A 21879-nucleotide genomic window follows, 5' to 3' on the forward strand; every position below is an offset into this window, starting at 1 on the left:
AGGTCTGTTTGGGAATGTGTAGTTACATTTTCTGGCTGTTTGTGAATTATCGTTGTTGAGTATGGAGTGTTGAGGTATTGATTTTGTGTAATGCTTTATGTTGAAAATTGAGGTTGATTTTGTTTATGATAAACAGGATAAACTGGGATGGGAGGAAGGTTTGGTTTTGCATAAGGGGCGGGATTATGATAATTGGAGGACTTTGCGAGAGTAAAATGGTTTGATTATTTGATTTTGTATTGTGGTTGTTATCTATGTTTTTGGTTGGTATTATGTTTATATGGTTGTTTTTGTTGGTTGGTTGTTATTATGGTTATTAATAATACGATCTATAGTTGAAATCTGCGCCTAAATAAAAAGAAAAAGCAAGTGATTAGGTTTATGAGCAATCTAATTACTTATTCGTTTAAAAAGCTATATAAAATAAAGTTTATTATTAATTTGCTGGACAGAGCGGTGAACATTATTATGCATGAGACAAAGATAACGATCCTGATCAGTTTAGAAATCTGTGTACGCTGTAAGGTTTTTACTTCTTAAACTTTTAAAATACACGTTTAGAATTGAAAGAAATCCTCTTCCTGGTATAGCACACCAGCACGTCTTTTTTCTCCAATCAGAGGGGTGTCAGATGGTGTCAGCCAATCACCATTCTGCGTTGGGTAGCAACGGGTGACTGTTCTCAGGCGGAAGATGTAAACAGCTTAATGTTCGTGTTAAATAATTTTTTTTAATTAAAATTCATTCTATACAGCAATCGCATATTTGGGTACCGTTTCATAAAACTTTCATGCTTAAAATGTTTAGGGAGAAATGGAAGACTGGTGTGTATTTTTTCTTTAAACTACCAAGACCAGCCATACACAGTACAGTTTACATACATACAGTAATGTTTATGTTCCTAAATTAATATCGTTTATGACCTTCAGATGCGTTATGCTCCTCTTCTTTTTATGCTCAGCTACTAAAATTTCCCTTTAGTGGTAAAATCCATATAAATATTCAAAACTAAGCGGATTAAAATGTGGACAGCAAAGACATTAAATGATTAAATCTTTGCACTACCAACCAATGCACCACGAGTGCCCCTGTCGGTCATTTTGGCCAGCCAATCACTTGTCCTGCGGTACCCTCCGGTGCCCCGCGGTGGCTTGTGGGTAGGTTACTGTACCGCGGGTTTTTACCGCGCATTTTGAATGGCTGCATCTATTAAACGCATACCTTAGACGTCTAAATGTGGTCTGCAATTCGTCTAGAATCTCTGCACAGTGTACGAAGTAAATTATTTTCGCAGTAATTAATTTACACGTGTATAATAAATATAGTAAATATAATAAATTAATTACTGCGAAAATAATTTACTTCGTACACTGTGCAGAGTGCCGTATACTCCTAGTTGCGGCACACACGATACATACAGTAAAAAGCCTCAGGCACTGTGTTAGATGTGTTTTCGATGTTATATATGCGTTTATTCATGTCGTCGATTTTACGGTTGCAATTCGACGTTGATTATACGTTGAGGCGACGTATATATACGTATAGCCGTATTTTCGCCATAAATATACGTATATTCGACGAATCAATGCCCACTGGGAAGGCGCATTGAAGGGTGCACCCCCATCATTAATCGTTGCGCCTCTGTGAAAGGAAAGCTCTTGAGCAGTCGTTGAAACAGCTCGGATGAAACACTTGATTGCTTCCATGTGCATCTGGAGCCCATTTCTTATTTTCACTTCACGCCGCCCAAAGCATTTCTAAAACAGGAGATTCGCGTTTGGGAATGCGCCCTGCCCTACAAATAAAACAGGTCTACGGGTCTGAAAGCTGCTCCACGGAAAACAGTTCTGTTGCGCTTTTGATCAAAGGGAGATTCGCTGTTCTTACTTTTTGATGACATAACACCCAAAGGGGCTTCTTTGGAGCTGTATTCCAACCAGCATCCTAAAGTTTCTTGGCGGTATCCTTTACAGTCCTCTGTTCGGTCGACAAGGGACAGAAGGGGGCAGTTTTCCTCACACATACAGTGCAATGTACTGTAGTGTTCCCGTTCATTGAATTCGCAGTTCTGCATCAGACCTCTAACTCGTTTCCTTAGCTTGGATTTAAGCCACGAAGCAGGCTTCTACTGTATAAACGTCTAGAGGAATCACAAACTATTTGAGAGGCCATCATCCCAGGGGGAACTGACAAAGTCTATCCCTAAACACCTAGCGCAGTCTCTCAAGAGACTGTCAAAAATCGCTTTCTCCGTTTGCATTGCAAGTAAGTGAAAACGCGGTCTCAACCCAGAGCCACTTGGCAGCAGCGGCACGTAAATACTGTTACTGTCACTGCTCGATACCGATGTTAGCCTACTATACCATGTTCAGCCACCGCTAGAAACTGCATGGCTCTAGTTCTGGAGCAAACGACAGGAGGGCCAACGTCGAACGGGCACACATGTCAGACATGGAAACCGACGAGAGTGGGATTCGAACCCATACATGCAGAGCACAATGGATTAACAAGCCATCGCCTTAACCACTCAGCCACCTCGTCAACAGAACTGGACTGTCCCAACTGAGTTGGCGCGCTCCAGATGATCTTTTTCTTTTTTTTCCCTCGTACTCGAGGGTCATTTTCCTGTTCCACATGCGATTTCAACATTTTCCTTGGGAGATGTCAAGCCAGCAAGCCACTGCTGTGGTTCAGTGGCCAGTGTGGAGTTCAGTGGCCCTGTTGTACACAGAAAGCACATTGAGCTCCTTGGACATGAAAAGTTCCAGATAAAAGCCATTTGTCATCCTTTCTCTTGGTGTCGATGTTGCTATTGTATGTAAAGGTGGCAACTTGCTCAGCGAGCAGGCGGAGCACACACCGAATGCAGATGTGTCTGAGTGGTGTGTCCAAGTGGCTGCAAAAGGACAGCACTCCCGGGGTGCCGTGGCTTAGTTGGTTAAAGCGCCTGTCTAGTGAACAGGAGACCCTGGGTCTGAATCCCAGCGGACAACCGCTAGACTTAATTAAACACAAGTATTCATTTCCTGTCTTTAACATGACTTGTTTTTCTTAAAATGGATGCAACTTGCAAAACATGAAATACAAACCTTGCTAATCAGCGCTAGCAGCTGGCAAAAAAAAAAGAAGTCAGCAATGTTTTTTTTCTTTAACCTTAACCCTGCTAATGGAGAAGAGTTAAACGACCGAGTCTATGCAGCTTAAACGGTGCGCACGTCGGGTTCTTAGCTGAAAGGGTGGTAAATCACGCTCACCCCAGTCCTTAATCTTTTAAACAGGATACAAAATTGAACCTAGTCGCCACATCACATACATCCTGTTCAATGATAAAAAGGTAACATCTATCCTCACTCCAGAGTAAATCTCACGTTGAGGGCATATTTTTTTTCACTTTACCGTGAATCGGGCTCGGCTGCACAGAGGAGAGAGGACGGTGACAGGGGAGTCACACGCTGGCGGTTTGAATACGCGGAAGATCACTGAGGGATCCACAGTATATGGACCCTCCGTGCGCCATCAGTCCACACTCCGGACTCTGAATCCTGCCATCCGAGTTAAGATCTCGGCGGAACCTGAGGCGCAGTTCTTTCTTAAAACGTAATCTGGTGAGCATTTCTAGAATCGTACTTGTATAGATGCAGCCTTTAATGTGTTGCTAGGTTAAAATTGATGATTTCTTGAACTTCAGTAGGAAACTGCCCTCTTGATTTCGGATTTAATTTCTTTATTACAGGGGCGCTTTTATGAAGACAGAGTCATGTTCAGGTACTTTGCTTGATGGAGGAAGCTCATTTCGGACTCTGTGATCTGCTCACTTGGAAAGGTCTGCTGTACTACTACAAGAGAGAAGTAGAGTCTGGAAGAAGGGACAATTTTATGATGCTTTGGAAGATAATGTTTTTTTTTTTCTTTGAAATCGAAATGAATCAGAATATCAGTGCAAAAGACAAACTCTTGGTTTGGTTTAAAGAGATATGGTTTTAAAACAGACAAAATGTAGAAAACAGGTGTTTCTCACTTTTGGAAAAGAATGGACCGGGGGTAATATTTTACTAGTTGCAGTGCTGATCTCACTGGGTTACAGTCCTGCAGTGTCACACCAGGGCCAGTGGCGCAATGGATAACGCGTCTGACTACGGATCAGGAGATTGCAGGTTCGACTCCTATCTGGCTCGGGTTGTTTTTAAACGCATCGGGCTACTCCCTAAGCAGTCTGTGCTACTTACTGCATTGTAATCGTACCCAGTAAGAGATTTCCTTCATGTAAATGAACTGCACCTGACAGCTTTAGAAAAACACCTGGGCTCAGTACGGTGCTGAGAGCTCAGCGTTGCTGTTCTAATTAGCACGCACTGCATCGGCTATGAGCCCGAACCTTTCAATTATTCCGATCAGTAAGTCAACACGTAGTCCACATGAACGGTAGAAATATTCTCTTGTCTGTCTCTTGTTTGTATAGAACTGAATGTCCCTGACAATGTACTGTTAGTTTTAATTGAAGAACGGCATTTGTGTTCAAATATACCAGACAAGTTTACGTAACTGCTCATGCGACACTCAGTTGTAATTAGTCAAGAAATAAAGTCGAACAACAGCTGCGGGTTTGATTCTGAACGTATGAGATTGCAGCGCCTTTTACTTTCATTGACAAATGATAGAGATTCGAAGAGAGATCCTTCAGACCAGCAAGCAAACCCACGGCTATTTCGGTTTTCTATCTAGGCAACGTTGGTGTCTGCAATAGCATACATGAAAGCGTGATGCAATTTCTGTGGCTACATTTGTTGCACGTCATGCACAGTAAGAGTGTTTCTAACACCAAATAAAAAGTCAACAATTAGCGATCACGCCTTCTCCTCAGTTAACCCACTGAAACCCTTGCTGTTAACAGTTCTTTACTGCGTGGTTTACGAGCACCTACATATCGTGTCGGTTCTTTCAGCTTTATTCATTAGGTTTGCAAAGGCATAAGTAGAGCACCAGAGGTGCGAACGCAAAATGTGTGGTTATCTGAAGAATTGCTTTCAATGGCAGCGGGTCCAAGCGATTTAGCGTTTTTATAGTACCGGGAAAGGAGAAACGGCACTTCGCCTTTGCCGCGCAGGCACAAGGCGACGTGCGGCAGACGCCGGAGTCGGCAAGTTCCGAACCTGCGCGGGGAATCCCCAACGCACTTAACCACTCGGCCACGACAAAAGCGAGCTCGCTGTCGCCGCATTCCTCCTATAATCTAACACGGAGTGCGAGGTGGCTGCGGAAACCTTTTTAAAGTCGCTCTCCGTTAAAAAAAAATACCTTTCACAAGATTCGTGCCGGCAGACAGACACGCCTCAGAGGGTTTAAGGCTGGCTTCACGTTCAAATGATAAAGTCCCCCAGTCCGGATGTCAAAATGCAACTTTGGCAGACAGAAAAAACATCAACAAACCACAAATGGTTTTTACAAGCTGCACCACACTGCACTTTCAAAAGCATTTACATTCGTGTTAGACGCAGGAATTGCCTTTGATTTGCGCGCTTACGAACGCCATGGAAAACGAAACAAAACTAAAGCCCTCAGCTCCTGCACTTGATTATAATGCCGTTACGTGTCGAAGCAGGAATTTATGTCATCCTACCACTGCAACACGGGGAATAGAGAGAAATGAGTACACGCTACGAATTGTCTCTAATCAGTCCCTACAGTTGTAAGGCGCCTGGAAGCGTGCACCCCCATCATTAATCTTTGCGCATCTGTGCAAGGTAAACTCTGGAGCAGTCTTTGAAACGGCTCAAAGGAAACACGTGATTGATTCCATGTGCATCTGGGGTTCATTTCTTATTTACATTTAATTCAAGGGAAAGGCTTGGGTCAGTTTCAGACGGCCTCCAACAGCGAGATTCAAGCGCCCCACCTTCAGCCCAATCTGCACAGCCAGAACGCCAACGGCTCCTATGCTCTCCGGGGTGCGGTTGTGACCCCGTAACCTAAAATGTTGGTGGCAGACAAATGGAGACTAACAGGTGACGTCCTAGGACATGACTACATTGTGGGGATGGTGACCATTGCTTGGAAAAGAGTGCGAGGCCCCTTTAGAAAAACATTTTGTTAACAGGCATTCTGCCTCAGCCTAAACACCTATAGCTTGCAAAGCGCATGCTATTAGACAGGCACCTCTGCAAGACCTTAAGAGTCTCTTAAACTAGTGATAGTAAGGTGTTCCCAATGGGCGATGTTCGGCTTTCAAATCATCTCTCCGTGGAAGCGCCGAGATGCAGCTGTTTAAGGCTTAGAAGCAGCTGACTGTTTTACTGCCTAACTGATCACTGTCAGTCAGGGAGCTCAGAGGTGAAAAGCCTGTCTGAGAGACAATTCGCCGTCGATCAGTTCAATATGTTCCGTACCAGCTCGGCGCACCTGAGATCATCTTGGTAGCCGTGTAGCTCAGATGAGTGAGAGCGTGTGTGTGTACCACCGTGATTGGATGCCGGTCCTTCTCAGGTCACAGTAAACCTTCTGCTGCCTAACTTTCCTAATTTTGGGGATCCCTTTGAAAAAGCAAAGGAAAAAAAAACTGGCTCTTCATCAGCGTGATCGACCCAACCCAGTGTGCCCCAGTGGCCTAATGGATAAGGCACTGGCCTCCTAAGCCAGGGATTGTGGGTTCGAGTCCCATCTGGGGTGCTCCTGTCCCATTTTGAGCATACAAATGTCTTTGTGGTTTGCAAAGCTACAACTCCACCTTACTCAGTGAGCGTCTCTGCTTTTCTCTCACATACAGTTGGGAGAAAAACTTTTGTAAACAGCCCTTCGGAATGATGTGGATTTCTGCATGAATGGCTCCTAACATGTGATCTTATCTTTATCTAAGTCATAATAATTAATAAAGAGATTCTGATTTAACAAAGAACACACACCCAACATTTGACATTGCTGTTTCTTTATTGACCAAATGGTTTAAACAATCAAGGTCATTGATGGAAAAAGTACGTGAACCCTTATATTAAGGAGCTAGTGGAACCTCCTTTATGACAAAAACCTCAACCCCCACTTTCTGTAGCGGCTTGTCAGACCTGAGCAGCGGTTAGGAGGTATTTTGGCCTATTCCTCTATGCAAAACTGTTTCAGTTCATGTATATTTTTGGGATGTCTTGCGCTGAATGGCCTGCTTCAGATCACGCCACAGCACTTCAATGGGATTGGGGTCAGGACTCTTACTTGGCCATCCCAACATACAGAATTTCTTCTGTTTCAGCCACTCTGTTGTTGATGTACTCCTTTGTTTTTGTCATGTTGCAAGACCCAGCGTCTTTTGAGTTTTAGATCACAGGCAGACACCCTGACATTCTGCTGTAGAATTTCCTGATACATCTCGGAATTCATCGGTCCCTCGATGATTGCAAGCCGTACAGCCTCCGCCATGCTTCCCAGGTGGGATGAGGTTTTGGAGTTGGTATGCGGTGTTTTGTTATCTCCAAACATAACGCTGTGCACATTTACCAACAAGTTCAACTTTTGTCACGTCTGTCCACAGAACATTGTTCCAGGAGTTGTGGAACATCCATGTGGTCTTTAGCAAACTTGAGAGGGGCAGTGGTGGTTTTTTTGGGGGGGAGAGCAGTGGTTTCCTCCGTGGTGACCTCGCATGATCACCACTCCTGTTCAGATTTCTTCTTATGGTGGACTCATGGACACAGACGTAAGACAAAGTAAACCACCTGTTTGCTAGATCCCATCCCCACTCAGCAAGTCAAAGATTCCCTCGAAGGACTGGCAGGACCTATAATTAGTATGATGAATGCATCGCTTGCGTCAGGCAACGTACATGATCAATTTAAGGTAGTGGTTCTTAGACCGCTCCTTAAGAAGTCAAATTTGGATCCACAAGTTCTTAACAACTACAGGCCTGTCTCAAAGGTCCCATTTCAATCTAAAAGTTTTGAGAGAATAGTTGTTGCCCAACGTCAATCGTATCTGGATTCAAATAATATACTTGAGAAATTTCAGTCTGGTTTCTGAAACTGCATTAACAAGAGTCGTAAATTATATTCTCTTAGCTACTGATGCGGGGAATGCAACAGTGCTAGGAATGCAAACTTTAGGTTGCGCTTCTTCATGCTGCATCATTGGCATGAGTGGAGCTTTTTAAACGTCTGTACTTACTGCGCCCCATAAGAAATCGTTTGTCCCTGTTCAAAAGAGATTGTGCGATGTCCTGCAGCGTTCGCAAAGCAAACCTTTGACAGTTTGAATAGAGGAATTTATTCTGCTTCCTGTGCGTGCAGTAGTTACAAACTTGAACGTCTTTACACGATCTCCTGCAGTTTTCAGTGGGCGGGCTTTGTCAGATGGCTTGGAAAAACGCACTGTGTTTCGGCTCGGGAAACATCATGAGCAGTGTCCTGCATGTTTTCTGTGTATAGCTGTCTTTTAACGCATACAGAATTCATTCGAAATCATTGATTTCTCCAATTAACAAGGGTCCCTTAAATGATGAGTCAAAGTAACATCTAATCGGATTAGTTTCCTTAGAGCTGGTTCAGAGTTTGCTCAAGAGTTTACCTATCACAGATGCGCAAAGAAGAATGTTGGGGGTGCACGCTTCAAGGCGCCTTACAGCTGTAGGGAGTGATTCGAGACGATTCGTGGCGTGTGCTCGTTCCCATATACCATACGCCCCGGCGTGCAGTGCTAGGATGACGTACAATACCGCTTGGGCACGTAACGGTGTTATATGCAAGTGCGGGACGTGAGGGTTTTCGTTTGTTCGTTTTGTTTTGCTCTGCTTTGCTTTGTTTTGCTTTCCATCGCGTGGGTAAGAGCGTAAATAAAAAGGCGATTCCTGCGTCTACCACTAATGTAAGAGCTATTTCAAGTGCGACGTGGTGCGGCTTTTCAAATGCTTGTGGGCATTTCTCTGTTGTTGATTCTTTTTTTGTGTGTAACAAAGTGGCATTTTCATGTCCGGACGGGGAGACTTTATCATTCCGACATGAAGCCACCCTTAAGTCCTCTGAGGCGTGTCTGTCTGCAAGGCTTGTATTTTGGAAATGTTTTTTTGAAACGGAGAACGACTTTGAAATAGGCTTCCGCCGGCGCCTCGCGATCCAGGTAAGATTGTAGCAAGAACGCAGCGGTGGTGGGGCTTGCTGTAGTCGTGGCAGAGTGGTTAAGGCGATGGACTAGAAAGCCATTGGGGTCTCCCCGCGCAGGTTCGAATCCTGCCGACTACGTTATCCGCCTCCAGTCGGTGTGTTTCGGCGCAAGCAAAGAAGCACGCCTCTTTGCTGTTCCTGGTGGTTTTAAAACGCCCAATCGCTTGTACCCGCTGCCTTGGAAATAAGTTCTTCAGCGTCCGCGAATGGCATTTTGCAGCTGGAAGCAGATGTCGACGCGTTTTGCACAGAGCACCAAAAAAGCGTCTTTTTTGAAGGCCCAGGCACTGAGCATTGGTGGTTCAGTGGTAGAATTCTCGCCTGCCACGCGGGAGGCTCGGGTTCGATTCCCGGCCAATGCAGTGGCTTTTGCAGCGAGCGGCTCCATCACTTGCATCCCCTTGCAACTCGCAACTCAAAAAACCCACTGAAGCTAAGCAGGTGTGAGCCAGGTCAGTACCCGGATGAGGGTGAGCTACAGGGAAAAACAAAGCTTCCAGCTGGAAGCGGTGTTAATGGTGCCGGCGGTGGGGCGCTCGCCCTGAGGTCTGTGCGGGTCCCAATGCCCCAGTATAGTGACGGAGATGCTGTGTTGTAAAAGGGCGCTGTCTTTTGGATGAGATGTAAAACCGAGGTCACAGCGCTCTGTGGTCATTCAAAATGACCACCAAAACCTTTGACAAAAGCTCTTGGTAATTGATGGTCTTCAATAATGCTTCTCCTTTAGGTACATTTTAAATCAGCTGAAAAATGCTGTGAAATGGGGGGGCACTTCAGGCCAGTGTAGGATTTGGGTTACAAGAACCATGAAACTGCACGAGAAAGCCCTTACACTGAATTACAAGGCTTTCTATTCAAAGGAGGACAAAAGAAATTCCCTGAGTTCGATTTTTTGCAGCACAGAGAGGAGCACTGTTGTGAGGCTGGTTAGCTCAGTTGGTTCGAGCGTGGTGCTAATGACGCCAAGGTCACGGGTTCGAGCCCCGTACTGGCCAGGTCCTTTTCTCCTCTCTTACCAAAGCTGTTAGGTTCCTTTCCGTGGTGAGAGGGGTTGTCATGCAACGCTGCCACATAGTGCCGACAGACAAGAGTGTTGCGGGAGAAGAGAAAAGTGTTTGAAGATTTAAGAGTGTCTTAGGTGGAGCCAAAATCAAGTGTCACAAATACAAGTGGGAGGATTTCCAATGTTTAATATGGTAAAAATAAGCGGAAGTTATCTGCCGGTCCGGCACAGTCTGCCATGCTTTTGTCATATACTGTAAAGTGGTGTCGAACTGGGTGTCGAACTGGAGCCTCACCATTTGCATATGTGAGGCTCCAGTTATACATCGAGTGTCACATTAAATGACAAAAATGAAGAGAGTTAAAGCAGCTGGAGAGGTTTTCTTACAACTTTTGAGCTGACACAGTTTTGGAAAATGTTTCCTTCACGCTGCACTGTACAACATAGGCAGCCAAGAGTCTCCAAAACAAAACAGAATTGACAGATAGGAGAAAATTCCCACTCATCCTGAAGTTCCCAAAATCCAGCACTGAGCGTAAACAAAGTGTCTAAGTAGCGTGGGAATGCTAACCCTAACCCTAGCTGGAGTTTGAGCAATCCAGCACTGAGCGTAAAAAGATGAGTCAAAGTAACGTCTAATCGGATTAGTTTCCTTAGAGCTGGTTCAGAGTTTGTTCAACAGTTTACCTTTCACAGATGGGCAAAGAAGAAAGTTGGGGGTGCACGCTTCAAGGCACCTTACAGCTGTAGGGAGTGATTCAAGACGATTCGTGGCGTGTGCTCGTTCCCATATACCGTACGCCCCGGGGTGCAGTGCTAGGATGATGTACAATACCGCTTGGGCACGTAACGGCGTTATACGCAAGGTTTTCGTTTGTTCGTTTTGTTTTGCTCTGCTTTGCTTTGTTTTGCTTTCCATCGCGTTGGTAAGAGCGTAAATAAAAAGGCGATTCCTGCGTCTACCACTAATGTAAGAGCTATTTCAAGTGCGACGTGGTGCGGCTTTTCAAATGCTTGTGGGCATTTCTCTGTTGTTGATTCTTTTTTTGTGTGTAACAAAGTGGCATTTTCATGTCCGGACGGGGAGACTTTATCATTCCGACATGAAGCCACCCTTAAGTCCTCTGAGGCGTGTCTGTCTGCAAGGCTTGTATTTTGGAAATGTTTTTTTGAAACAGAGAACGACTTTGAAATAGGCTTCCGCCGGCGCCTCGCATTCCAGGTAAGATTGTAGCAAGAACGCAGCGGCAGTGGGGCTTGCTGTAGTCGTGGCCGAGTGGTTAAGGCGATGGACTAGAAATCCATTGGGGTCTCCCCGCGCAGGTTCGAATCCTGCCGACTACGTTATCCGCCTCCAGTCGGTGTGTTTCGGCGCAAGCAAAGAAGCGCGCCTCTTTGCTGTTCCTGGTGGTTTTAAAACGCCCAATCGCTTGTACCCGCTGCCTTGGAAATAAGTTCTTCAGCGTCCGCGAATGGCATTTTGCAGCTGGAAGCAGATGTCGACGCGTTTTGCACAGAGCACCAAAAAAGCGTCTTTTTTGAAGGCCCAGGCACTGAGCATTGGTGGTTCAGTGGTAGAATTCTCGCCTACCACGCGGGAGGCTCGGGTTCGATTCCCGGCCAATGTAGTGGCTTTTGCGGCGAGCGGCTCCATCACTTGCAACTCGCAACTGAAAACCTACTGAAGCTAAGCAGGTGTGAGCCAGGTCAGTACCCGGATGAGGGTGAGCTACAGGGAAAAACAAAGCTTCCAGCTGGAAGCGGTGTTAATGGTGCGCTCACCCTGACGTCACCCTTAACGCTCACCCTGAGGTCTGTGTTGGTCCCAATGCCACAGCATAGTGACAGACAAGAGTGTTGCGGGAGAAGAGAAATGTGTTTGAAGATTTAAGAGTGTCTTAGGTGCAGCAGAAATAAAGTGTCACAAATGCAAGTGGTTGGATTTCCATTGTTTAATATGGTAAAAATAAGCTGAAGTTATCTACCGGTCCGGCACAGTCTGCCATGCTTTTGTCATATACTGTAAAGTGGTGTCGAACTGGTAGTGTTACATTAAATGACAAAAATGAAGAGAGTTAAAGCAGCTGGAGAGGTTTTCTTACAACTTTTGAGCTGACACAGTTTTGGAAAATGTTTCCTTCACGCTGCACTGTACCACATAGGCAGCCAAGAGTCTCCAAAACAAAACAGAATTGACAGTCATATAATGTCCATTAACCCCGGTTTTAAAAGCAGCATCATGTCTGCCATCATAAGAATATGAGTCCAATATTTTAGAATATAGTCAGAATGACTTCTAACCTTACCTGTGGCGTCTTTAATCCCTATTGCTCAATGCACGGTGAAAGCATTGCATACGTGTCTGACAATGAGGAATGACAGTCATTTGCCTGTTTCACAAATGATCGTATTTTACTAGAGATTCTGTTTGGGATTCAGCTGTGCATTCGGACAGCAATCCCTTTCAAGAAATGATACGTTCTGGATGAGGTCAAAGGTGCTGAAACGCTGTATTTAGGATGTTTGCAGTGATTGTGTCTCCTGCTTCAACGCAGTGATATATAGATGTGCTCCTGTAATTTATTGGTACATGCCCTGGGCAGTAAGCAGTCTGAGGATTTATTTCCAGACGGCATAGAGCAGTGAAGTAGTGAAGTAGTGCAACACACTTTATCATTATATTATTAGAACCTATTCTACTTAAATTATAACATTATACACAATTTGAGTTCATTTTAAAAATTAAAAGGTAATGAAAGGAATGCATATTAATGAGAAAGATAATACCGATATGCATGTGATAATCTTCCTTATATCATGTAGTGCGTCATTTTGACACTTTGTGGGCATGAAATACAAAGAAAATCATGTTCTATGGTACAAGATAAATACAAAACTTAAGCTTTTATTTTAATAAGATTTGTTTATAAAGCATAAGCAATCATTTATTACATTAATATATGTGAAAATAACATTTTAGCATCATATTATTACATACAGGTCTTTAGCTTCAACACAGTGATATATATATATATGCTCACTGATTTTTTGGTACATGCCCAGGTCAATAATCAGAATGAGGATTTATTTCCAGACGGGCTACAGGTAGTGTTGTGAAATACTTCAACACACTGGATCGCAGATTTAGACCCCCTGCACTCTTACTCCTTAAAAACCAAAGAAATGAAGATATGTAGCAATCACATTGTAACAGGGGTGACAGTGACTTAATGCTTATACTAGTGGACTTCTGGTACCTTTAGGGTACGGTGTTCCCTGAAGGGCTCTCAAACCCCGCATTTCAGATGCCTAGCTGTATCGCTGATCTATTCCACCTCAGAATCACTTTTAAACCTTACCTCTGGTATCTTTAATCCCTATTGCTCAACGCATGGTGAAAGTATTGCATAAATGTGTCTGAAAATGAGCAATGGGCACCTGAGAGACTCATTTGCCTGTTTCACAAATGATCATATTTGACTAGAGATTCTGTTTGGGATTCAGTTGTGCATTCTGACAGCAATCCCTTTCAAAAAACGATACATTCTGGATGAGGTCAAAGGTGCAGGAACACTGTATTTAGGATGTGTTTTAAAATCCATTGACTGATCCCCGAATCCTGAAGTTTCTTCGCATGATATCGGGCTTGCAACCACTTTCTGAAAAATGATGAAAAATGCCAAAAATGAAAAAAAAGTTATCAATTCTAGAGCCTAATTTATATCTCCAAATAATTTTATGTGCTTCAGAAGAGCCCAGGAAAGTTTTTTGCATACATGAAACCACGCCCGTTTGCACGTAAGCAGACATGGTTGCACACACGACTTCATGAAAGCACGCGTGCATGCGAAGTCATCCTGTTGAGCATTTGAAAAGCCGCAACACGCCGCACTTGAAATAGCTCTTACATTAGTGGTAGACGCAGGAATCGCCTTTTTATTTACGCTCTTACCAACGCGATGGAAAGCAAAACAAAGCAAAGCAGAGCAAAACAACGAACAAACAAAAACCCTCACGTCCCGCACTTGCAAATAACGCCATTACGTGCCCAAGCGGTATTGTACGTCATCCTAGCACTGCACCCCCGGTGTACGGTATATGGGAACGAGCACACGCCACGAATCGTCTCGAATCACTCCCTACAGCTGTAAGGCACCTTGAAGCGTGCACCCCCAACATTCTTCTTTGCGCATCTGTGAAAGGGAAATTCTTGAGCAAACTCTGAACCAGCTCTAAGGAAAATAATCAGATTAGACGTTACTTTGACTCATCTTTTTACGCTCAGTGCTGGATTGCTCAAATTCCAGCTAGGGTTAGGGTTAGCATTCCCACGCTACTTAGACACTTTGTTTATGCTCAGTGCTTGATTTTGGGAACTTCAGGACGAGTGGGAATTTTCTCCTATCTGTCAATTCTGTTTTGTTTTGGAGACTCTTGGCTGCCTATGTTGTACAGTGCAGCGTGAAGGAAACATTTTCCAAAACTGTGTCAGCTCAAAAGTTGTAAGAAAACCTCTCCAGCTGCTTTAACTCTCTTGATTTTTGTCATTTAACGTGACACTCGATGTATAACTGGAGCCTCACATATGCAAATGGTGAGGCTCCAGTTCGACACCCAGTTCCACACCACTTTACAGTATATGACAAAAGCATAGCAGACTGTGCCGGACCGGCAGATAACTTCTGCTTATTTTTACCATATTAAACATTGGAAATCCTCCCACTTGCATTTGTGACACTTGATTTTGGCTCCACCTAAGACACTCTTAAATCATCAAACACTTTTCTCTTCTCCCGCAACACTCTTGTCTGTCGGCACTATGTGGCAGCGTTGCATGACAACCCATCTCACCACGGAAAGGAACCTAACAGCTTTGGTAAGAGGGGAGAAAAGGACCTGGCCCGTACGGGGCTCGAACCCACGACCTTGGCGTTATTAGCACCACACTCTAACCAACTGAGCTAACCAGCCTCACGACAATGGTCCTCTCTGTGCTGACACTGCTCATGATGTTTCCCGAGCCGAAACACAGTGCGTTTTTCCAAGCCATTTGACAAAGCCCGCCCACTGAAAACTGCAGCAGATCGTGTAAAGACGTTCAACTTTGTAATTACTGCACGCACAGGAAGCAGAATAAATTCCTCTTTTCAAACTGTCAAAGGTTTGCTTTGCGAACGCTGCAGGACATCTCACAATCTCTTTTGAACGGGGACAAACGATTTCTTATGGGGCGCAGTAAGTACAGAAGATTAAAAAGCTCCACTCATGCCGACGATGCAGCATGAAGAAGCGCAACCTAACGTTTGACAGACAAAGGCCGGGCGCCGCTACGAGCAATATGAAATCAAACTGACAGCACACAGCGTTTCGCGCTTACTCAAAAGTGATCTCGACAGACGCTGTTCTCTGCATAACGCTGAAAGAGCTAAAGAGCGTTTCTGTTGAGACGTAACAAGCTCGTTTCTTTTTACCATGATGTCACCATGACAAAATCTGTCTTTAAACACCTTGCTCAGTCTCTGACGAGACTGTCAAAAATTGCTTTCGCCGATTGTATTGCAAACCGGCGGAAGCGGGGTATTGGGAAAAGTTTTCAACTAGCAATAATCGCGCCTCGGCTAAACCTCACAGGCTACGATACTGCCACTGCGCAAAGCTGATGGTTGCCAGGCAACCGCGGGGATCCTATGGAAATCGTTATCGATCGTCTCATGGCATGTCGTTGCTGTAACGCTTCATATTTGTCCTCTTCTTCATCTAGCTTGAGGTTTTGAAGAATTTCATGACAGACAAGGGCTCCGTCGGGAACAAAGGGCGTTGTGAGAAAACCGTTGCTTATTTTCAGCAGCAGAAATACAACCCTTTAAATACAAGATGACAGAACAATGACGAAGGGCATGCCGGGAGGAACTCATGCACTACAGAGGAAAGGGGGCGGGCACGTACAGTTCACATTCAAGCCACAAGTACTCTTCTCGGATGTTGCACAAACAAATCCTAACGTCTTGAAAGCATTGCAGCATGTTTGTGTCCCACTTCCCGTGGCTGCAGGACGACTGACACGAACGGACAAACACAATCTGTGGCGTTTAGCGTGACATAGTCTTGCAGGCATCGTGCTGTCTCACTGCAATACTATACCGCTGGAGGAAACAGTCCATCTGGCCATGAAACTCATTTAAACGTCTAGCTACAGCAACTAACTATATCATGATTTATTCAGGATGTGTGGAATCAGCACGTCCCGGAGACAGCTTCCGAAATCGTGAGCATTCTCTGGTGGTAGGGGCGTTCAAGATGGCGCTCAGGTGGGAGGTAAAGTTTAGTGGTTGAGGAGTTTTTTTGAGTTTTTCATGACCTGAATGTTAATTTTTGCTTTTTTTGACTACAGAAAAATAAAGACTTAACACTACTTGTTTAAACTTCAGTTATAATTGAAAGAAAAAAAAACGATTTTTTTTAGGTTTAAGAATTTCGATATGAGTAACACTGGGAAAAGAAAAGAGAGTGCTGGGTCCTCGAAGGAGAAATCTAAGATACCTCAATCGTATATGTATAGCACTACAAGAAAATCGATGGAACTACAGGGAAAAGTGAAGCAGCTGGAGGGGACGTGGAAAGAGTGCTGGAGATGCGCTCGTACGGTAGAGCCGGAGTCCCTGCCCAGCACCCCTGTGAAAACCCCGGCGGCCAAGAGAGGAAGGGGTGACCTGACGCTGGAGGAGCTCCAAACCAACATCTTTAACATGATGGGTGAGCTGAAGGAAATGATTCGATTTAATACAGTCGCAATCGAAAGTCTTAAAAAGTCCATGGACTGTGTGTTTAAAGAGGTTGAAGACTTAAAGAGTGAAGTAAAAGTTCTTAAACAAGTAAATACCGAACAAGAAAAGCATATTAAAGAACTTGAATTGAAAGTGAACGATGTAGATAGATACTGTCGACGATGGAATTTAAAATTATTTGGAGTTAAAGAGGAACGTGATAAGGACCTTGTTGCAACAGTGAAGGGTATCTGTAAAAGGACCCTGCCGGACCAGGAGGACGTAATATCGGCCATTGACTTTGTTCACAGGCTCGGGAGAGCGAACATGTCTGGGCAAGTGCGCCCCAGATCGATTATAATACAGTTCACCAAGAGGACGGCGAGGGACATGCTGTGGCGAGCGGCGAGGGGGAATGAGTATTTGAATGGGAACAAACTGAGGTTTGCAGAGGAACTGTCTGCCGCGGGCAGGAGCACCAGGAACCAGCTGTGGCCCCAGGTTGAAGCTGCCAGAAGAGAGGGGAGGAGAGCCTACTTTGTGGGAGCGAGGGCCTTTGTGGACGGGAAGGAGATTTGCTCTCAGTGACTGCTCAGTTAATGATTATGTTTGGTTTTATTTGTTATACCAGTATATACTAGTGTTTCTTTAGTGTTAGTTTGGAATGCTGTAGTTAAGTGTTAAGGACTGTTATAGTTCTGGTTCTTTGAAAAACTCAATAGTTTAGACAGTCTTAGAGTTAGTTATTTGCTTTTGTGTATGTCTTTTTCATGAATGCCAGAGGTACTCGAAATGTTGTTAAAAGAAAAACGTTTTTTTTGTTTTGTAAAAAACTGTGCTGAGTTTTATTTTTTTACAGGAAACGCATGCATGTTGAAACTAAAGTTTATAATTGAGAAATATTAAAGCAAGGAAAATATGATACATGTAAAATATACAATTTGATCACATAATTACTTAATTACCTCTGGTAGTTAAATGTTTTTTTTTTCTGCTGCGTTTTTTTTCTCTTGTACATGACTCTGATCCTCTTGTTGTATTTGTATTTGTAAATTCTACATGTTTAATAAAAATAAAAAAAAAGCATTATAATCAAGTGCAGGAGCTGAGGGCTTTTGTTTTGTTTCGTTTTCCATGGCGTTCGTAAGCACGCAAATCAAAGGCAATTCTTGCGTCTAACACGAATGTAAATGCTTTTGAAAGTGCAGTGCAGGGAATGCGCCCTGCCCTACAAATAAAACAGGTCTACGGATCTGAAACCTGCTCCACGGAAAACAGTTCTGTTGCGCTTTTGATCAAAGGGAGATTCTCTGTTCTTACTTTTTGATGACATAACACCCAAAGGGGCTTCTTTGGAGCTGGATTCCAACCAACATCCTAAAGTTTCTTGGCGGTATCCTTTACAGTCCTCTGTTCGGTCGACAAGGAACAGAAGGGGGCAGCTTTCCTCAACATACAGCGCAATGTACTGTAGTGTTCCCCTTCATTGAATTCGCAGTTCTGCATCAGACCTCTAACTCGTTTCCTTAGCTTGGATTTAAGCCACGAAGCAGGCTTCTACTGTATAAACGTCTAGAGGAATCACAAACTATTTGAGAGGCCATCATCCCAGGGGGAACTGACAAAGTCTATCCCTAAACACCTAGCGCAGTCTCTCGAGAGACTGTCAAAAATCGCTTTCTCCGTTTGTGCTGCAAGTAAGTGAAAACGCGGTCTCAACCCAGAGCCACTTGGCAGCAGCGGCACGTAAATACTGTTACTGCCACTGCTCGATACCGACGTTAGCTTACTATACCATGTTCAGCCACCGCTAGAAAATGTAAGGCTCTAGTACTGGAGCAAACAAAGGGAGGGCCAACGTCGAACGGGCACACGTAGAGAGCAACGAAGATGGGACTCAAACCCATGCGTGCAGAGCACAATGGATTAGCAGTCCATCGCCTTAACCACTCAGCCACCTCGTCGACAAAACTGAGCTGTCCAGACATGGGTTGGCGCGCTCCAGATGATCTTTTTCTTTTTTTTCCCTCGTACTCGAGGGTCCTTTTCCTGTTCCACATGCGATTTCAACATTTTCCTTGGGAGATGTCAAGCCAGCAAGCCACTGCTGTGGTTCAGTGGCCAGTGTGGAGTTCAGTGGCCCTGTTGTACACAGAAAGCACATTGAGCTCCTTGGACATGAAAAGTTCCAGATAAAAGCCATTTGTCATCCTTTCTCTTGGTGTCGATGTTGCTATTGTATGTAAAGGTGGCAACTTGCTCAGCGAGCAGGCGGAGCACACACCGAATGCAGATGTGTCTGAGTGGTGTGTCCAAGTGGCTGCAAAAGGACAAGACTCCCGGGGCACCGTGGCTTAGTTGGTTAAAGCGCTTGTCTCTTAAACAGGAGATCCTGGGTCCGAATCCCAGTGGTGCCTTCTTTGTTCTGTCTTCTCGAACAGAACTGGTCCTTACAGACAACCGCCTATGGCTAGACTTAATTAGATGCAAGTATTCATTTCCTGTCTTTAACGCGACTTGTTTTTCTTAAAATGGATGGAACTTGCAAAACATGAAATACAAACATTGCTAATCAGCGCTAGCGGCTGGCAAAAAAAAAGAAGTCAGCAATGTTTTTTTTCTTTAACCTTAACCCTGCTAATGGAGAAGAGTTAAACGACCGAGACTATGCAGCTTAAACGGTGCTCACGTCGGGTTCTTAGCTGAAACGGTGGTAAATCACGCTCACCGCAGTCCTTAATCTTTTAAAAGGATACAAAATTGAACCTAGTCGCCACATCACATACATCCTGTTCAACGATAAAAAGGTGACATCTATCCTCGATCCAGAGTAAATCTCACGTTGAGGGCATATTTTTTTCCACTTTACCATGAGTCAGGCTCAGCTGCACAGAGGCGAGAGCAGAGCAATGAGGTCACGGGGACAGGGGAGTCACACGCTGGCGGTTTAAACACGCGGAAGAAAACTGAGGGATCCACAGTATGTGGACCCTCCGTGCGCCATCAGTCTGCACTCCGGACTCTGAATCCTGCCATCCAAGTTAAGATCTCGGCGGAACCTGAGGCGCAGTTCCTTCTTAAAACGTAATCTGGTGAGCATTTCTAGAATCGTACTTGTATAGATGCAGCCCTTAATGTGTTGCTAGGTTAAAATTGATGACTTCTTGAACTTCAGTAGGCAACTGCCCTCTTGATTTCGGATTTAATTTCTTTATTACAGGGGCGCTTTTATGAAGACAGAGTCATGTTCAGGTACTTTGCTTGATGGAGGAAGCATATTTCGGACTCTGTGATCTGCTCACCTGGAAAGGTCTGCTGTACTACTACAAGAGAGAAGTAGAGTCTGGAAGAATGGACAATTTTATGATGCTTTGGAAGATAATGTTTTTTTTTCTTTGAAATCGAAATGAATCAGAATATCAGTGCAAAAGACAAACTCTTGGTTTGGTTTAAAGAGATATGGTTTTAAAACAGACAAAATGTAGAAAACAGGTGTTTCTCACTTTTGGAAAAGAATGGACCGGGGGTAATATTTTACTAGTTGCAGTGCTGATCTCACTGGGTTACAGTCCTGCAGTGTCACACCAGGGCCAGTGGCGCAATGGATAACGCGTCTGACTACGGCTCAGGAGATTGCAGGTTCGACTCCTGCCTGGCTCGGGTCGTTTTTAAACGCATCGGGCTACTCCCTAAGTAGTCTGTGCTACTTACTGCATTGTAATCGAACCCAGTAAGAGATTTCCTTCATGTAAATGAACTGCACCTGACAGCTTTAGAAAAACACCTGGGCTCAGTACGGTGCTGAGAGCTCAGCGTTGCTGTTCTAATTAGCACGCACTGCATCGACTATGAGCCCGAACTTTTCAATTATTCCGATCAGTAAGTCAACACGTAGTCCACATGAACGGTAGAAATATTCTCTTGTCTGTCTCTTGTTTGTATAGAACTGAATGTCCCTGACAATGTACTGTTAGTTTTAATTGAAGAACGGCATTTGTGTTCAAATATACCAGACAAGTTTATGTAACTGCTCATGCGACACTCAGTTGTAATTAGTCAAGAAATAAAGTCGAACAACAGCTGCGAGTTTGATTGTGAACGTATGAGATTGCAGCGCTTTTTACTTCCATTGACAAATGATAGATATTCGAAGAGAGATCCTTCAGACCAGCAAGCAAACCCACGGCTATTTCGGTTTTCTATCTAGGCAACGTTGGTGTCTGCAATAGCATACATGAAAGCGTGATGCAGGGTGAGCGCCCCCCCACCGGCACCATTAACACCGCTTCCAGCTGGAAACTTTGTTTTTCCCTGTAGCTCACCCTCATCCGGGTACTGACCTGGCTAACAAATGCTTTGCTTCAGTGGGTTTTCAGTTGCGAGTTGCAAGGGGATGCAAGTGATGGAGCCGCTCGCTGCAAAAGCTACTGCTTTGGCTGGGAATCGAACCAGAGCCTCCCACATGGTAAGCGAGAATTCTACCACTGAACCACCAATGCTCAGTACCCAGGCCTTCAAAAAAGACGCTTTTTTGGTGCTCTGTTAAAAAAGCGTCGACATTACCTCTTTCAAAAGGCTTCACTTTCCTAGTCACATTACAAGGCTCATTGAACCCGGGCTGTTTCCTCCAGCGGTATAGTATTGCAGTTAGACAGCACGATGCCTGCAAGACTATGTCACGCTCTGACGAGACTGTCAAAAATTGCTTTCGCCGATTGTATTGCAAACCGGCGGAAGCGGGGTATTGGGAAAAGTTTTCAACTAGCAATAATCGCGCCTCGGCTAAACCTCACAGGCTACGATACTGCCAATGCGCAAAGCTGACGGTTGCCAGGCAACCGCGGGGATCCTATGGAAATCGTCATCAATCGTCTCATGGCATGTCGTTGCTGTAACGCTTCATATTTGTCGTCTTCTTCTAGCTTGAGGTTTTGAAGAATGTCATGACAGACAAGGGCTCCGTCGGGAACAAAGGGCG

The 21879-nt window shown here is 44.5% G+C and overlaps 9 non-coding genes across 9 annotated transcripts; 6 read left to right on the forward strand and 3 right to left on the reverse strand.

Moving 5' to 3' along the window:
• The first annotated feature begins 6590 nt into the window (after nt 1–6590).
• trnar-ccu (transfer RNA arginine (anticodon CCU)) lies at nt 6591–6663 on the forward strand. Its single transcript has one exon. It is a non-coding gene; the product is annotated as a tRNA-Arg (tRNA).
• Nucleotides 6664–9425: 2762 nt separating this feature from the next.
• trnag-gcc (transfer RNA glycine (anticodon GCC)) lies at nt 9426–9496 on the forward strand. Its single transcript has one exon. It is a non-coding gene; the product is annotated as a tRNA-Gly (tRNA).
• A 559-nt stretch (nt 9497–10055) lies between these two features.
• On the forward strand, nt 10056–10129 carry trnai-aau (transfer RNA isoleucine (anticodon AAU)). Its single transcript has one exon. It is a non-coding gene; the product is annotated as a tRNA-Ile (tRNA).
• Nucleotides 10130–11399: 1270 nt separating this feature from the next.
• On the forward strand, nt 11400–11481 carry trnas-aga (transfer RNA serine (anticodon AGA)). Its single transcript has one exon. It is a non-coding gene; the product is annotated as a tRNA-Ser (tRNA).
• A 213-nt stretch (nt 11482–11694) lies between these two features.
• Nucleotides 11695–11765, forward strand: trnag-acc (transfer RNA glycine (anticodon ACC)). The gene has a single exon. It is a non-coding gene; the product is annotated as a tRNA-Gly (tRNA).
• Nucleotides 11766–15034: 3269 nt separating this feature from the next.
• On the reverse strand, nt 15035–15108 carry trnai-aau (transfer RNA isoleucine (anticodon AAU)). The gene has a single exon. It is a non-coding gene; the product is annotated as a tRNA-Ile (tRNA).
• A 545-nt stretch (nt 15109–15653) lies between these two features.
• LOC138228162 (U4 spliceosomal RNA) lies at nt 15654–15795 on the reverse strand. The gene has a single exon (XR_011185248.1). It is a non-coding gene; the product is annotated as a U4 spliceosomal RNA (small nuclear RNA).
• Nucleotides 15796–20488: 4693 nt separating this feature from the next.
• trnar-acg (transfer RNA arginine (anticodon ACG)) lies at nt 20489–20561 on the forward strand. The gene has a single exon. It is a non-coding gene; the product is annotated as a tRNA-Arg (tRNA).
• A 1020-nt stretch (nt 20562–21581) lies between these two features.
• Nucleotides 21582–21723, reverse strand: LOC138228221 (U4 spliceosomal RNA). Its single transcript, XR_011185307.1, has one exon. It is a non-coding gene; the product is annotated as a U4 spliceosomal RNA (small nuclear RNA).
• Nucleotides 21724–21879: the final 156 nt, after the last annotated feature.

This window comes from Lepisosteus oculatus, unplaced genomic scaffold (genome assembly GCF_040954835.1).
Source record: "Lepisosteus oculatus isolate fLepOcu1 unplaced genomic scaffold, fLepOcu1.hap2 HAP2_SCAFFOLD_40, whole genome shotgun sequence".
Lineage (NCBI taxonomy): Eukaryota > Metazoa > Chordata > Actinopteri > Semionotiformes > Lepisosteidae > Lepisosteus > Lepisosteus oculatus.